A 16258-nucleotide genomic window follows, 5' to 3' on the forward strand; every position below is an offset into this window, starting at 1 on the left:
GAAATAGTGTGGAGGAAGAGGAAGCGTGGGTAGTAACTATGGGCCCAAGGGTGAGTGGACCCTGATGGTGAAGATTTGATCTATGTAGAGGAGCAAACCCGGGGAGTCTACCTGAGTAAATCACTCAGCAGAGGAATTGAACCCAAGAGAAGCTTCCTGAGAACTCCACAAAAAAGAAAGAACTTCCAGGCCCTGAAGTACCTAAAATTGAGAATTGCCTTGACCAAATATCATCACCATCATCACCATCATCATCATCGTCGTCATCGTTACCGTCATTGTCGTCATTATCAACATCATCATCAATTATACTAACATTTATGTAGTGCTTACTATTAGGCACTGTGCTAAGCACTTTTTAATTATTATTGTATTTGATTCTCACATGTCTGGGAAACAAGTGGTATTATTATACACACTTTATAGATGAGAAAATTAAAGCAAATATAAGCAAAGTAACTTGCCTGGAGTCAAACAGCTAGTTAGTGCCAGAGGTCAAATTTAGAATCAGGTTTTCCTGACTCCAGGCCCAATGCTCTATCCACTGGACAACCTAGCTGCCCACAAATACTCATTACATGTCTGTCTCACTACAAATTTGTAATGTGTACCTACTGTACCCACAGATGTATATATTTGTAGGAATTTTGTGGGGGAAAGTTTTGTGGCCACTATTCTTATTAAGATATCTTAAATGCCTTTGCTAAGATCTAATTGTATCAATTTACTGTTAATAGAAACACTGGTGGGAGCTGAGGAATTGTATTGTTATGCATAAATCCCAAAGGGTACCCATAGAATCCAAAGTTATTTGACTCCCTGGCAACCAAGGCTGCAAACCTGTGAAGGCAATCTGAAGTAATAGACCAGAAATGGTACTACTCTGTGGGAGCTTCATAATCAAATGTTTGGCTTATATGACTTGTATCTAAATAGGAGCTCCAAACTTATCCCAGGTGAAGTCTGTACATTATAATATAACCTCTGGGGTATTGTCCCAGAGATAGTAATTAAAAATCTCACATGATTCCAAATCAAGCACTCCTTTCCCTACATAATGCTGCCTCTCACAGATATAGAAAACATGTTTCTTACCTAAAAATGGTAATTCATGTCATTTATCCTCTCCTGCTTCCCCAGGATAACAGACACTGTTTTTTTTTAATATTGTTTTAAAATTTATTTATTTTTAGTTTTCAACATTCACTTCTATAAGATTTTGAGTTCCAAATTTTCTCCCCATTTCTCCCTTCCCCCCACCCATGCTAAGATGGGATGTAAATTGATGTAGTCTCTTCATATACATTCACATTGAACCTATTTTCACATTATTTATGTTGTAAAGAAGAATTAGAAGCAATGGGAGAAACCATGAGAAAGAAGAAATAAAGAAAGAAAAAAAGAGAGCAAATAATATACTTCAATCTGCATTCAGACTCTATAGTTCTTTTTCTGGATGTAGACAGCATTTTCCATCATGAGTCCTTTGGAATTGTCTTGGATCCTTGCATTACAAAGAAGAGATAAGTATATCAAAGTTAGTCATTGCATATTATGGCTATTACTGTGTACAATGTTCTCCTGGTTATGCTCATTTCACTGAGCATCAGTTCATATATGTCTCTCCAGGTTTTTCTGAAGTCAATGTGCTCATTATGACTTACAGTGCATAGTGTTCATTACATTCGTATACCACAACTTTTTCAGCCATTCCCCAACTGATGGAAATGCCCTCAATTTCCAATTCATTGCCACCACAAAAAGAGCTGACTTAAATATTTTTACACGTAATGGTCCTTTTCCCATTTGTATGATCTCTTTGGGATACAGACTTAGAAGTGGTATTGCTGGGACAAAGTGCATACACATTTTATCGTCCTTTGGGCGTAGTTCCAAATTCCTCTTCAGAATGGTTGGATCAGTTCACAACTCCACCAACAATGCATCAGTGATCCAATTTTCCCACATCTTCTCCAGAATTTATCATTTTCCTGTTTTGTCATGTTAGCCAATCCGATAGATGTAATGTGCTACCTCAAAGTTGTTTTCATTTGCATGTCTCTAATCAATAGTGATTTAGAATATTTTTATATAGCTATAGATAGCTTTAATTTCTTCATCTTAAAACTGCTCTCTGACCATTTACCAATTGAGAAATGATTTGTATTCTTATAAATTTGACTCAGTTATGTATATATTTTAGAAATGAGGCTTTTATCGGAGACCCTAGTTGTAAAAATTCCCAGTTTTCTGCTTCCCTCCTAATCTTGGTTGCATTGACTTTGTGCAAAAACTTTTTGATTTAATGTAATCAAAATTATCCATTTTGCATTTCATAATGTTCTCTATTTCTTGTTTGGTCATAAATTCTTCCATTTTCTGTAAATCTGACAGGTGAACTATTCCTTGCTCTCCCAGTTTGCTTATAATATCAGCCTTTACATCTAAGTCTTGAACCCATTTTGATTTTATCTTAGTATACAGGGTAAGATGTTGGGCTATGCCTATTTTCTGCCATACTGTTTTCCAGTTTTCCCAGAAATTTTTGTCAAATAGTGAATTCATATCCCAGAAGTTGGAATCTTTGGGTTTTTCAAACAGTAGATTACCATAGTCATTGACTACTGTGTCTTGTGTACCTAACCTATTTCACTGATCCACCATTCTATTTCTTAGCCAGTGCCAAGTGGTTTTGATGATTGCTGCATTATAATGTAATTTAAGATCTGGTATGCGTAGGCCACCTTCCCCAGCATTTCTTTTTATCAATTCTCTTGATATTCTGGAACTTTGTTCTTCCAGATGAATTTTGATATTATTTTTTCTAGCTCTATAAAATAATTTTTGGTAGTTTGATTGGTATGGTACTGAATATGTAAATTAATTTAGATTGAACTGTCATTTTTTTTATATTAGCTTAGCCTACTGATGAGAAACTAATGGTTTTTTTTCAAATTATTTAGAGGTGATTTTATTTGTGTGAAAAGTGTTTTATGTTTGTGTTCATATAGTTCCTGGGTTTGTTTCGGCAGATAGACTTCCAAATATTTTATAACGTCTACAGTAACTTTAAATGGAAGTTCTCTTTCTATCTCTTGTTGTTGGGCTTTGTTAGCAATATATAGAAATGCCACAGATTTATGTGAATTTATTTTATATCTTGCAACTTTGCTAAAGTTTTTATTTCAAATTGTTTTTCTTCATGCTCTAGGATTCTCTATCATCATATCATCTGCAAAGAGGGATAACTTAGTTTCTTCTTTGCCTGTTCTAATTCCTTCAATTTCTTTTTCTTCCCTTATTGCTAAAGCTAACATTTCTGGTATGTTATTGAATTATAGTGGTGAAATGAACATCCTTGCTTCACCCCTGATCTTATTGGAAATGCTTCTAGCTTATCCCCATTATATAAAATGCTTACTGATGCTTTTAGGTAGATGCTACTTATTGTGTTAAGAAAGAATCAATTTATTCCTATGATCTCTAGTGCTTTTAGTAGGAATGAGTGTTGTATTTTTTCAAAAGCTTTTTCTGCATTTATTGAAATAATCATACACTTTCTGTTAGTTTTGTTGCTAATATGGTCAATTATGTCAATAGTTTTCCTTATAGTGAAACAGCACTGCATTCCTGGTATAAATCCTACCTGTTCATTGTGTATTATTCTCTTGATAAGTTACTATAATCTTTTTGGTAATATTTTATTTAAATTCTTTATATCTATATTCACTAGGGAAATTGGTCTATAATTTTCCTTCTCCATTTTGACTCTTCCTGGTCTATGCATTACTACCATATTTATATCATCAAAAGAATTTGATAGGTCTCCTTTTTCACCTATGTTCCCAAATACTCTATATAGTATTGGAATTAATTGTTCTTTAATTGTTTGATGGAATTCACTTGTATATCCATCTGACCCTCGAGATTTTTTTCCTAGGGCATTCATAGCTGGTTTGTTCAATTTCTTTTTCTGAAATGGGTTATTTAAGTATTTCATTTTCTCTTCTGTTAATCTGGGCAATTTATATTTTTGTAAATATTGATACATTTCACTAAGACTGTCAAATGTATTGGCATACAATTGAGCAAAATACCTAATATTTTTTGTTTTAATTTCCTCTTCTTTGGGGGTGAATTCACCCTTTACATCTTTGATACTGGTTATTAGTTTTTCTTCTTTCTTTATTTTAATCAAATTAAGCAAAGGTTTATCTATTTTGTTAGTTTTATTTATTGGTTCAATAGTTTTCTTTATTTCAATTTTATTACTCTCTCCTTTGGTTTTCAGTATTTCTAATTTGGGATTTTTTAATTTGCTCTTTTTCTAGCTTTTTCAGTTTCATGTCCAATTAATTGATCTCTTCTTTATCTATTTTATTCATGCAAGCATTCAGAGATATAAAACTGCCCCTAAAAACTGCTTTTGCTGTATTCCATAAGTTTTAGTATGTTATCTCATTATTGTAATTCTCTTAGATGAAGTTATTGATTGTTTCTATGATTTGTTGTTTGACTGACTCATTCTCTAGGATTAGATTATTTAGTTTCCAATTAATTCCTAGTCTATCTTTCCATGGCCCTTTATTACAAGAAATTTTTATTGCATTGTGATATGAAGATGATGCATTTAATATTTCTGCCTTTCTGCATTGGATTGTGAGAGTTTTATGTCCTAGTGCATGATCAATTTTTGTGTAGGTAACATGTACCACTGAGAAAAAAAAACACATATTCCTTTTTCTCCCCATTCAGTTTTCTCCAGGGTTCTATCATATCTACCTTTTCCAAAATTCTATTCACCTCCTTTAACTTCTTTCTTGTTTATTTTTGTGATTGAATTTATCTGGTTCAGAGAGGGGGAAGTTGAGGTCCCCCACTAGTATAGTTGTGCTTTCTACTTCTTCCTGTAACTCCTTTAACTTCTCTAAGAATTTTGATGCTATACCACTTGGTGCATATATATCCAGCAATGATATTACTTCATTGTCTATGGTGCCTTTTAGTAGGATGTAGTTTCCTTCTTATCTCTTTTAATTAGATCTATTTTGCTTTTGTCTGAGATCAGGATTGCTATCCTTGCTTTTTCTTCTTTTTTTTTTTTTTACTTCACCTGAAGCATAATATATTCTACTCCAGTCTTTTACCTTTACCCTGTGTGTATCCCTATGTTTTAAATATGTTTCTTGTAAACAAAATATTGTAGGATTACTGTTTTTTAATCCATTCTACTATCTGTTTCTGTTTTATGGGAGAGTTCATCCCATTCACATTCACCATTATGATTAGTAACTGTGTCTTCTTTTCATCCTATCCTCCCCCCTCATTTATACTCTTCTTTTTCCCTTCTCCCTTTCCTTCCTCACTAGAGTTTTGCTTTTGACCACTGCCTCCCTCATTTTGCCCTCCCTTCTATCCCCCTCCCTTTTCTTTTTCCTTTCCCCTCCCACTGCCTATAGGGCAAGTTAGATTTCTGTACTTAAGTATGTGTGTTATTCCCTACTTGAGCCAAATCTGATGAGAGTAAAGTTCAAACAATACCCATCTCCGGTCTCTTCTTTCCCTCTACTCTAAGATGTCTTTGTGCCTCTTCATGTGATCTAATTTACCCTTTTCTGCCTCCTCCTTTCTTCTTATCCCATAACAATCCCTTTTTACCACTTAATTAGTTTTTTTGTCATCACATCAAAGTCACCTCAAACTCACCCCTTCTGTCTATGTATATCCCTTCTAAATGTCATAATAAAGATACAGTTCTCAAGAATTATGAATATCATCTTCCTGTGTAGGGATGCAAACAGTTTTCCCTTATTGAATAACATATTACTGTTTGTTTTTTTTTTTCCTGCTTACCTTTTTATGCTTCTCTTGAGTCTTGTATTTGAAGATCAAATTTTCTCTTGAGCTCTGGTCTTTTCATCAGGAAGATCTGAAAGTCCCCTATTTCACTGAATTTCCATCTCCTCCCCTGAAAGATTACACTTCATTTTGCTGGGTAGTTGATCCTTGGCTGTAATCCAAGCTCCTTTACCTTATGGAATATCATATTCCAAGTCCTCTGGTCTTTTAGTGTAGGAGCTGCAAGGTCCTGCATAATCCTAACTGTGGTTCCATGATACTCGAATTGTTTTTTTCTGACTGCTTTTCTCCTTCACCTGATAATTCTGGAATTTGGGTAAAATTTTCCTTGGTGTTTTCAATTTCGGATCTCTTTCAGGAGATGATCCATGGATTCTTTCAATTACTATTTTAGCCTCTGGTTCTAGGACCTCAGCATGGTTTTCCTTAATGATTTCTTGAAAGGTACTGTCCAGTCTCTTTTCTTGACCATGGCTTTCATGTAGGCGAATAATTCTTAAATTATCTCTCCTGGATCTATTTTCCAGGTGAGTTGTTTTTCCAATGAGGTATTTTATGTTTTCTTCTATTTTTTTCATTGTTTTGATTTTGTTTAACAGATTCTTGATGTCTCATACAGTAATTAGTTTCCACTTGCTGAATTCTAATTTTTAATGAATCGTGTTCTTCAGTTAGCTCTTCTACCTACTTTTCCATTTGGCCAATTCAACTTTTTAAGGAGTTGTTTTCTTCAGTGCACTTTTTTTTCCATTTTGTCAATTGTATTTTTAAAGGAACTGTTTAGTTTTTCTTCCACCTCTTTTATTTGACTTTTAAAATCCTTCTTGAGCTCTTCCAACAAGACTTGTTTTGTGTGTTGGGCCCTCAGATCCTGGCAGCTGGAGGCTGGAGGCTTACCTGGTGCTGAGCTGGAGCTGAGTGTGGCAGCTGGTGTGTGCCTGGTGCTGGTGCTTGACTGTTCCACCACCCTGGGGCTCAAGATCTCCCACTGATTTGCTGAGGTGGGGCTTACCACTGGCTTTCTGTGACTTTTCCTGTCCTGTACTGGTCTCCTTCAGCCATAACAAGAGGGACCCTTCCTTTAATCCCTCTAGCCTCCTGAGCTTAAAGACTGCTACACCTCATCTTTCTGCTGACTCAGCTATTTCAGGATTTTTCCTGGGGCAGCATTGTCTAGGTTTTTGAAAGTTGATGAGGGAGGGTGAGAATGACTTGCTACTTACTCCACTATCTTGGCTCCTGGAAGTCAAAATAGGTTACTCTCACACATTCTGTCTGCTTCCCCTGCTGCTGCTGCTGCTGATTCAGTCACTCCTAAGGCTTGCTGCTGGTTTGCTGGGCCCAGGGCTGTACTGGCACTCCTTGTGCTGGACTTCAGTTCTTTCTCATCTAGTTCCAACAGACCCTTCCCACTAACCTTCTAAATTGTCTTTGGAGTCTGTGGGCTGAGAAGTCTGGAAATCATCACTGCTGCCAGTGATTCAGTCCCCCGAGGTCTGCTCCAGCTTTGCTGGGGCCAGGTCTGCACTGGTGCAGCTTGTGCTAGACTTCCCTCCTCTCTCAGCCTGGTGCAACAGACCCTTCCTGTGGACCTTCTAGGTTATCTTGGGCTGGACATCTGCCTTGCTCTCTCTCTCTTTGCAGGTTCTGCCACTATAAAAGTTGTTCAGTCACTTATTAAAACTATTTGAAGGGGTTTGGGGAGAGCTCAGGTGAGTCCCTGCTTTCACTCTGCCATCTTGGCTCTGCCTCACTCACAGTCACTGTTTTATCTATAGAAAATGTAAAATTAAATCATAGATTTAATTACGGGTATGTAGATTTTATAACACATATATGAACATATGACATCCAATGAGCCTCTTGAATAAATCTGACCCTAGTGCTTCAGTAAACACTAATCTGTCCATCAAAAATGATTGGAATAATTAGAGAATGTCTATGTGCCCTACTGCCCAATCCTCACTTTTCTCCTCTTTTTAAAGAGTGCGGGAGAAGAATACAGGAACGAATACAGAGAAAATAAAGTGGATAAAGTAATAAAATAAAAATAAAGAAGTTTAGCAATTGCTAAAAAGTCATGTGGATTTTCCATTTATGTTTGCCATGCTGTCTTATTCATGCAAGAAAACCTCAGATAGTTAATAAATAAACAGACAGAGTCCCTTTCAAGCTGTAGAGTTGTTTCCATATTCTCAGCCCCTTTCTTTATCTAGCTGTAACTTCAGGGTATAGGTTGATTTCAATGATCTTTTATTAGCCTATGAATTTTAGACATTGGTTTAATTTCTGTGAAATCTTTCCTTTTTCTCTCAGTCAAAAACAGTACTAAGCTCATCCAATTGTTTACTTATTCAAAACGTGACCATCCACATATTCAATGTTAAGATTCTTCTCTAGACTTTGTGTAAAATTTTCTTCACTTTACTAATTTCTACTTATAAGTAGATTCAGACTTTGAATATTTTATAAGTATGTAATGCAAAATGCTGAAACATGGGGCAATAAAATATATGTTAGCAACTGTTAATCATGGCAAGAATGATTTCCAATAAAATAGTTTGCTTGGAAATACACTATTTATGTTTTCTCTGTAACTTCAGTCTATTCTATAAATTAATTTAAAACACATTTGCTATTGAGCTAAGTCAAATTATATTTCAGGCAGGCATTGGCAGACTAGACTAATTCTGTGTGGCTTGAATTTCTGATCCTGAGTCAGGTATTACTTTTTGTTAAATGAACATACTAAGAGAAAATTTTAAGAAAAAAATTTTTGAATATATGTAAATTATGAAGGATTTTAAAATAATGATGTGAAAAATATTCAAGAAATGTAATTGTTTTCTGATCAGTAGAAAAAGCAATTGATCATTCTCTTTATTCTATGTCCTTCCCTTTGGACTGTTAAACTTTTCCAGAATATAGTAGTACCTAGAGGATATTTGAAATTCATGTTTCTACAACTTGGACTTATTATGATTTGCTAATACATTGGTGCTTTATTACTCTTGTAAACAACTTCAACATTGCTTTTAAAATAGTCTTTTAGAGCCAAGATGGTGGACTATGCAGTATCTGACAATCTAAGCAATATCACTGGATAATTATGAAAAGTAAATTACCCATATTATCAGAAAATAGGATGTCTAAATAACCCTATCTTGGAAAAAGAAATTAAATAAGCCATTAATGAACTACCTAAGAATAAATCCCCAGGACCAGATGGGTTCACAAGTGAATTCTAGCAAACATTTAAAGAACAATTCATTTCAATACTATATGAATATACTATACTATACTATATATACTACAATACTATATAGGTCTTACATTTGTGTTGCAAGGTAGACCAATTGTTTTATATTGTTTTCAGTTATTTTAAATGGAATTTCTCTTTCTATCTCTTGCTGCTGGGCTTTGTTGGTCATATAAAGAAATGTTGATGATTTATGTAGGTTTATCTTATATTCTACAATTTTGCTAAAGTTGTTAATTATGCCAAGTAGCTTTCTAGACCTATAGGAACACAATTACAAAACACTTTTCACACAAATAAAGTTAGATCTAACCAACTGGAAAAATATCAATTGCTCATGGGTAGGCAAAGCCAATATAGTAAACATGACAATTCTGCCTTAACTAATTTGCTTATTCAGTGCCATATCAATCTAACTATCAAACTATACACCCATATATAAAGCTAGAGAAAATAATAAAATTCACCTGGAAGAACAAAAGGTCAAGAATATCAAGGGAATTAATTTTTAAAAATACAAAGAAGGTTGGCCTAGAAATAGTAGATCTGAAATTACATTATAAATTAGTAATCAACAGAACTATTTGGTACTGGCTAGGAAATAGGATGGTGGATCAGTGGAATAGATTAGGTGCACTAGACACAGTAGTCAATGACCACAGTAACCTAATGTTTGATAAACCCAAAGACCCCAGCCTTTATGATAAGAACTCACTATTTAACAAAAACTCCTCAGAAAACTGTAACACAATAGGGAACAAACTAGGTATAGACCAACAGCTCACACTGTATACCAAGATCAGGTCAAAAGTGGTGTATAATTTAGACATAAAGAGAGACACCATAAGCATATTAGAACGGGGGAACAGTCTACCTGTCAAATCTATGGGGAAGGGAAGAATTTGTGACCAAAAAGGAGAGAGAATAATGAAATGTAAAATAGATAATTTTGATTGTATTAAAATAAAAAGTGTTAGTACATAAAAAATAAATGCAACCAAGATTTTAAGGAAAGCAGAAAACTAGGAAACAATTTTTTACAATGTGTTTCTGATAAAAGCTTCCTTTTTCAAATGTATAGAGAACTGAGTCAAATTTATAAGAATACAAGCCATTCCTCAGTTTATAAATGGTCAAAGGGTATGAATAGGCAATTTTCAATAGAAATAAATAGGCATAGGAAGAAGTACTCTAAATAACTTTTGATTAGAGAAATGAAAATTAAAATAACTCTGAGGTACCATCTCATACCCGTCAGATTGGTTAATATGACAAAAAAAAGGAAAATGATAAATGTTGGATATAATGTTGGAAAATTTGGACACTAATGCACCATTGGTAGAATTGTGGACTGATCCAACCATCCTGGAGAATAATTTTGTACTATGCCCAAAGGGCCACCAAATTGTAAATACCCTTTGATCTAGCAATACCATTACCAGGTCTATATCCCAAAGAGATAAAAAAAGGAAACAGACATACATGTGTCAAAATATTTATAGCAGCCCTTTCCATGATGGCAAAATATTGGAAATAAAGAGAATGCCCCTCAGTTCGGGAATGGCTGAACAAGCTTTGGCATATGATTGTAATGAAATACTATTGTGCTATAAGAAATGATGAACAGGGAGAATTCATAAATTGTGGAAAGTTGCATGAACTGATGCAAAGTGAAATGTGCAGAACCAAGAAAACATTGTACATAGTATCAGCAACATTGTATGATGATCAACTATGAATGACTCAGCTCTTCTCAGCAACACAATGACCCAAGACAAGTAGAAAGGACCCATGAAGGAAAATGCTTCTTCTGTGTGACAGCAATATAAGTACATGAAGAGAGTTTTCATTTCCAATTAAATCTTATCTTCTCCAGGCTAAAAACTTGCATGTACCATGGTCTGCATTCCTTTTGGAAAATAGTGTTCTAGGGGGTGGAGCCAAGATGGTGTCAGGAAAGCAAGGATTTGCTTAAGCTCCGCCTCCCCACCAAATTCCTCCAAACACTTGTAAAAATAGCTCTGAACAAATTCTAGAGCTGTGGAACCCACAAAATAGAAGAACGAAACAGATCTCCAGCCCAGGAGAGCCTGGATGGTCGCCAGGAAGGGTCTATTGCATGGTGCTGAGAGTACAGGGCAGCCCAGCATGGGCCACACTGGGACAGACCAGACCCAGAGTCAGCCAGCTGGAAGAGGCCTTGGGGCCATGAAACAGTGAGCTATGGCAGTTACCAGACTTCTCAACCCACAAACGCTAAAGAGCAGGTTAGGGGGAAACTACAGGATCGAGTTCAGAGCTGTTGGGCCACCAGCTTTGGGGGTGAAGGAGGTCATGCAGCAGTGGTGGTAGCAGCAGCAAGATGTTCCTCAGGCTTGCTCCAGAGTGCCAACATCAATGGCTTCCTGAGTCCCTGGCTCACACTATGGGAGGAATCTAGCAGCAGATCAGAGCGGGAATGCCAGGAGCACTTTGTGGGCACAAAGGCAGATTCTCTTGCTGTGTCCTGCTTGGATCTGAACTGCAGTCCTGGTTGGTGGTTCTTTGGGTAGGAGGATCACTGCTGTGACAGAGCCTGGGGTGACAGTGGAGTAGAAGTAGCTCTGAAAACAGCAGTGCTTGGACCCTAAAGCTTGGGACAAAGTACTCTCTACCCTACAAGCAGTCATATCCTGACAAAAGCTCAAGGGTCAAGTAGTTGGCTGCGAACATGAACAGGCACTCAGACTCAGACTCAAACTCTAGATTCCTTTTTTGTTGACAAAGATCAAATCATAGAGCCAGAAGAAGTCAATAAAGTCAAAGAGCCTACATCAAAAGCCTCCAAGAAAGATATGAATTGGGCTCAGGCCATGGAAGAGCTCAAAAAGCATTTGGAAAAGCAAGTAAGAAAGTAGAGGAAAAATTGGGAAGAGAAATGATAGTGATGCAAGAAAACAATGAAAAACAAGTCAATTACTTGCTAAATGAGAACCAAACAAATATTGAAGAAAGTAACACCTTAAAGAATAGATTAACCCAAATGGCAAAAGAGCTCAAAAAAGCCAATGAGGAGAAGAACGCCTTGAAAGGCAGAATTAGCCAAATGGAAAAGGAGGTCCAAAAGACCACTGAAGAAAATACTACCTAAAAATGAGATTGGAGCAAGTGGAAGCTAGTGACTTTAGGAGAAGTCAAGATATTATAAAACAGAACCGAAGGAATGAAAAAAAGGAAGACAATGTGAAATATCCCATTGGAAAAACCACTGACCTGGAGAATAGATCCAGGAGAGATAATTTAAAAATTATTGGACTACCTGAAAGCCATGATCAAAAAAAGAGCCTAGACATAATCTTTCAAGATACTATCAAGGAAAACTGCCCTGATATTCTAGAGCCAGAGGGTAAAATAGAAATGAAAGAATCTATCGATTGCCTCTTGAAAAAGATCCCAAAAAGAAAATGCTTATGAATATTGTCACCAAATTCCAGAGTATCCAGGTCAAGGAGAAAATATTGTAAGCAGTGAGAAAGAAAATATTTGAATTTTGTGGAAACATAATCAGAATAATACAAGATCTAGCAACTTCTACATTAAGGGATTGAAGGGCTTGGAATATGATATTCCGGAGGTCAACAGAGCTTGGATTAAAACCGAGAATCACCTACACAGCAAAACTGAGTATAATGCTCCAAGGCAAAATATGGATTTTAATAAAATAGAGGACTTTCAAGCTTCCTCAATGAAAGACCAGAACTGAATAGAAAATTTGACTTTCAAATATAAGAATCAAGAGAAGCATGAAAAGGTAAACAAGAAAGAGAACTCATAAGGGACTTACTAAAGTTGAACGATTCTGTTCACATTCCTACATGGAAAGATGATGTGTGTAATTCAGGAAACCTTTATCAGTATTAGGGTAGTTGAACGGAATATAGACAGAGGGCACAGGGTGAGCTGAATATGAAGGGATGATATCTAAAAAAATGAAATAAATTTAAGGGGTGAGAGAGGAATATATTGAGAGAGGGAGAAAGAGAGAGGTAGAATGGGGTAAATTATCTCACATAAAAGTGGCAAGAAAAAGGAGTTTTGTGGGAAGAGAGGGCAGGTGAGGGGGAATGAGTGAATCTTACTCTCATTGGATTCAACACGAGGAGGGAATAACATACACACTCAATTGTGTATCTTACTCCACAGGAAATAAGAGAAGGGGATTAGAAAGGGGGAATGATAGAAGAGATAGCAGATGGGGGAGGAGGTAATCAAAAGCAAACACATTTGAAAAGGGACAGGGTCAAGGGAGAAAACTGAATAAAGGGGGACAAGATAGGATGGAAGGAAATATAGTTAGCCTATCACAAAATGAGCATTGTGGAAGTGTTTTGCATAACGATACATGTGTGATCTATGTTGAATTGCTTGCCTTTCTAGGGAGGGTGGGTGGGAAGGGAAGAGGAGAGAGAATTTGGAACTCAAAGTTTTAAAAGCAGATGCCTAAAAAAATTATTTTTTGCATGCAGCTGGGAAACAAAATACATAGGGAATGGGGCATAGAAATCTATCCCATCCTACAAGAAAGTAAGGGGACAGGGGATGGGGGGGAATGGGGTAAAAGAGGGGAGGGCTGACTGGGGAACAAGGAAATCATAATATATGCTATCTTGGAATGGCGAGAGGGTAGAAATGGGGAGAAAATTTGTAACTCAAAATCTTGTGGAAATCAATGTTGAAAACTAAAATATTAAATAAAATATATACAAAAAAAAAACCCAAAAAACAAACAAAAAAAAAAGAAAATAGTGTTCTAGTCAAAGTGTGGTTAATTACAACCCACCTTGGCTCCCTCATCCTGGCATAGTCTGCCATAATAATTGATAAAAGTTCCCGAAATCCTTTTTAAAGTCTACTGATCACTGAATTGTTAGATCAATGGATTTAGAGCTGGAATACCCCTTATAGATCATTTACTCTAAACTCATTTAAGAGATGTGAAAACAGAAACTTAGAGAAGTTTCATGACTTGCCCAAAGTTACCAAAGAAGGAAATAGTGGAGAGATTTGGCTCAAAAGCTCTATTCATTCCTTTACATTTGTAAATAAGCAGAACAAAAACAAAATTCAAACTATTAGAAGGCATTAATGACTTTGGGTTAGAGGTAAGGGGAATATTTCCTAAGCAACTGAAATTACCTTTGAAAATGATAAAAAGCCATTATTAGTGCATCAATATCAGAATTCAGATATACCCTTAATCCATCTTTCTACATTTTTCATTAATGTAATAAGCACTATAAGAACAAAAGGGGAAAGAAAAGGAGAGATCTTTAAAAACAAAACAAAAAAAGTATGCTCATTTTTTCAAATCGTTTGAATGGCTATATCCATATAAAAGATTGAGGATTAAAATGACCCAAAAAGTTTCTGTTAATCCTAACCTCTAACAAACCTTTAATTGTGTGTTTCCCACTCTTTCCTTCTCCCTCCCCACAAAATTGTGATACATAAATGATCTAGCCTGGCTGTTTCTCCGAATGAAAGCAAATTTCAAATGACTACCTGATCAGGTGGTGGAGTCAATTGCAAATCAAAGGCTTGGGCCCATTCTCTCAACCCTCACTTTCACTGGAAGGCCAGGTACTTAAAGAGGCACTGACTATTTCTTCTCTTAGGGTTCAGAGATAACAATGAGAGGTTAGAAATGATTTTCTATTTGTTTAGGAAAATAAAGAAATCAATCAAATTAAGACCAATGTTCCTGTATGACCTTGGTGTCTGGGCAAATTTATTCAAATTTCAAGTGTTAGTTACAAAACATTCTCCTACCAAGTACTCTTCTGGATGTGGCATAGCAGATTGCTTGCTTTTCAGGGTTGACTAGTCACAGAATTCAGCTATTGCTAGCACCATGAGCTTTAGTTCCTGAAAGGGATGCTTCCTGGTTGTTCTGACCTTTCAAAGTTCACAATGAGAGCTTTTCACATGATCCATTTACTCTATGATACTCATTAACCTAAGATTAGCAAAGAATAAAACATGCACGTGCACACACACACACACACACACACACACACAGAAGAAAGAGACCTACATGTAATAGCAATTTAGATTTGAAGATCTTTCTCACCCATTAATAGGCCATGTGACTTGCTTACATCACAGGAAGCCTAAGTCACATGTAGTGGGAGGAGCTTGCTGAGAGGAAAAGGCAGTTGTATCACAGGAAATGCTGTTATGACTGTTAATGGCTTTTGTGATAGATAGAGCTGAGGTAACGAAAGTCTGGTAGCTGAGCAGACTGTGACAGCTGTACTGTGAGTTTGTTTTTGGGAAGACCCCAGCAGAGAGTCGGAGAGGTTTTGGGATGGCAAGACTCCATGTTGTGATATTATATATATTGAATGTTTGCTGCTGTGATGGATTGGGCAGATGACTTATGGGATATGGTTCTCTGGTATCTGAATAAATGGTTTACTTCTTCTGCCTTCTATGTGGAGAGTCTTGCATACTTTGCGATACAGAACCATATAGGCATTTTGACAATAATCATCTATATTTTTATTATTGCCTTACTGATACACTACCACATATCTAAAAAATCTTTTCTATTTCTTTGAACTCTTTTAGTTATAATTCTAACATTGATAAAGCTAAGTGAATGACTCATTCAAAAGGGGCATCCATCAATTGGGAGTGATTGACAAAATTATGGTTTATAAATATAATGTAAAATGATAGTGCCATAAGAAATGATAAAATTGGGGTAGCTAGGTGGTACAATGAGTAGAGCACCGGCCCTGGAGTCAGCAGAACCTGAGTTCAAATCTGGCCTCAGACACTTGACACACTTACTAGCTGTGTGACATTGGGGAAGTTGGTTAAACCCAATTGCCCTGCCTTCCCCCTTGCAAAAAAAATGATAAAATTGGCATTTTGAGTTAGTCAATAAGAATTTAAGTACCCACTATGTGCCAGGCACTGTGCTAAGTACTAGAGAATACAAAAAGAAATACAAGATAGTCCCTGTTCTCAAGGAGCTCATAATCTAATGGAACTTTCACAGAAATCTGGGATAACCTTTCTGAACTGATGCACAGGGAAATGAATAGAACCAGGAGAACTCTTGACCTGGTAACTATAACACTGGGAAAATGCACA

General features: G+C 36.2%; 1 pseudogene; it reads right to left on the reverse strand.

The window, feature by feature from the left end:
- The window catches only part of LOC118839743, a 28843-nt pseudogene extending 28564 nt beyond the window's left edge, over positions 1 to 279 (reverse strand).
- Between the last annotated feature and the right edge of the window lie 15979 nt (positions 280 to 16258).

The sequence above is a fragment of the Trichosurus vulpecula genome, chromosome 1 (assembly GCF_011100635.1).
Source record: "Trichosurus vulpecula isolate mTriVul1 chromosome 1, mTriVul1.pri, whole genome shotgun sequence".
Taxonomy (NCBI): domain Eukaryota; kingdom Metazoa; phylum Chordata; class Mammalia; order Diprotodontia; family Phalangeridae; genus Trichosurus; species Trichosurus vulpecula.